The sequence below is a fragment of the Montipora capricornis genome, chromosome 9, assembly GCF_036669925.1.
Source record: "Montipora capricornis isolate CH-2021 chromosome 9, ASM3666992v2, whole genome shotgun sequence".
NCBI classification, from domain to species: Eukaryota; Metazoa; Cnidaria; class Anthozoa; order Scleractinia; family Acroporidae; genus Montipora; species Montipora capricornis.
In genome coordinates, this window is record NC_090891.1 from 1,976,902 (window position 1) to 1,979,401 (window position 2,500).

Consider the following 2,500-nt stretch of genomic DNA (forward strand, 5'->3'; position numbering starts at 1 on the left):
TATAATACTTATGGAAAAGCATTTTACCACACGGAAATGAAAAATTTTCTTATCAGATCCCTCTTTCTAAAAACATTCAGGAAAATGGTAATATCTAAAACAATTTTCAGCTTATTTCAAATCAAAACAATTTCTTCCCAAGTACTTATAGCGGTTACCATTCACACGTGCCCCTCAACGACTTCTTGTTTCATTTTTCATTTTTGGGGTGGACGTCAGTCAATCAATTTAGTTTCGAAAAATGAAAACAAAATCGTTGAGGGCGTGTGACTGATAACCGCTGTAAGCTCAGATAACTCCTGGGAGATTCAGCCTGAATAGACTCATCTTTCCCTGTTGTAAAGTGTGACTATTTTACCTTAAAAAATGACGAATCATACGCATATACGAGTGCAGCCAGAGAGAGTCTAGTTGGACTCACGGTCAACACATCGGAATGGAAAATGATCTGCCTTAACACAAATACACTGGGTCCGGTTATCGATCTTCCAGGCGCTTCACTCTATACTGGGTGCAATAAGTATAACTTTCTTGATATAAAAAAAAAGGAAAGAAAGAAATGCATTCGGTCAATTTCTAAAGAGAAAATGCTGTGAAAAATGCTGTTGGATTACGACTTCGTTCACAGTACATATATTATGGCCTTCTTCTGCCTTGTAGGCAGTTGATCATTGGTATATGCACTTAGGCTCGTGACTGCGAAGACCGATTCTGGAGATGCAAGGCCTGTGGCAGTGTAAACACTGCGTAAATTATCGCGTTCGACGCGTGGAAGTCTTCTTCCTCTGCCTCTTTTCCACCCAGGTCCTCATCCTCTCTACCTCTTCCCGTTTGCAGCCCGTCTTTACAGCTACCCTCGACTTAACACGGTCGTCAGCCAGCCATTCCGAGTTGCCGACACTGATTCAACGTGGCTGCCTTCATGTCTCGTTTGCAGACGTCTTTGTAGCTAAGAAGCGGCCGTCCTGTCGATCGTTTGCCTTGAGACAGCTGTCCATAGAGTAGGTCTTTTGGAAGGCGCTCGGGGCCAATGGCCTAGCCAACGGCGTAGTCTACGCTCTGAGAGGAGGTACTGGATAGTTGGCAGTTCTGCAGTTTCAAGTACTTTCTGGTTGGTGATTTTATCCTTCCTGGTGATCTCAAGAATTTTGCGGAGGAATCTGAAGTCGAGTGTGTTCAGTTTATCTTCTTGTCTCGTGTATGTATGCCATGTCTCTCTCCAATACAACAGAGTGCTGAGGACGCAAACAGAGCATTCAAGTCACTATTCAGGGAGAGATTGGAGGTGATTGTTGAGTTAAGGTACTTGAAGGCGTCCAAAGAGTTGAGTGCTTGGTTGCTGATCAGGATGGTCGGCTCAGCATCGGTCCCCGGCATTGCCAGTACCTCAGTCTTTATGATGATGGTAAAGCCAAAGTCCTGGCAGGCAGTCGCGAAGCGGTCTATGATTGCTTGTTGTCCGCTCTCTGTGTGACTGACAAAGGCAACGTCGTCGGCAAAGGGCATCTCTCTTAACAGCACTGTCTTCACTTTTGTCTTAGCGCGGACACGAGTCAAGTTCAGTAGCTTTCCGTCGTGGCCTGTACGGTGGAGAAGGCCCCCTCACTGTAGAACTGGGAGGCGTGTTGGAGGATGAGAGAAAAGAAAATACCAAACAGGGTGGGTGCCCACACGCAGCCTTGTTTATCTCCACTGCGAATTTTGAACGGGCGAAATCAAGAGTCCTGTTGGCGAAATATTATAACTAAAAACATACATACACACAATTAAACGAGATGCTTTATCAAATTTATGTATCGTCGACTTCAGGAATACCTTACTAAATGAATCGTTGAGCTTATTGCTTTCCGTGGTAATTTTAGCCTTTCTACCACTTTCACTGTATTCCGGATTCCGGATTCCGTTTCCAGATTCCCTTTCCGAATTCCATATTTTAGGCAAAAAGTAAGTTTTGCCGTGGAAAAGTAAGTTTTGCCGTGGAAAAGTAAGTTTTGCCGTGGAAAAGTAAGTTTTGCCGTGAGAAAGTAAGTTTTGCCGTGGAAAAGTAAGTTTTGCCGTGGAAAAGTAAGTTTTGCCGTGAGAAAGTAAGTTTTGCCGTGGAAAAGTAAGTTTTGCCGTGGCAGATGTGGGCCACCGTACGATACTGAGAAAGACCTTCCACCCTCAGTCTCTCGTGGGAATCGGGGATAGATAAGGTTTAAAGTGGTACTACGACCAAAAAAAATTTTGTTTTTCCTTTGGATTTCAAAACTATGTTAACTAAACACTAACTCACCTAAGTTTTAAGTTCTGCATGATTTTAAAAAGACACCTGTTTATTTTAGCTGGAATTTTCTTATTTATTGGTCCGCCATTACTAACTTTAAAATCTTGAGAGAGCTGGGTCGAGGAGAAACTGACGTCAAACACTCACTAGTTTAAGAATGCAATGTGTGTGTACGCGGCCTAATTAATATGCAGCACGGAAGTTTCGGGCTTTCAGACTTTTCAACCCGTGTTT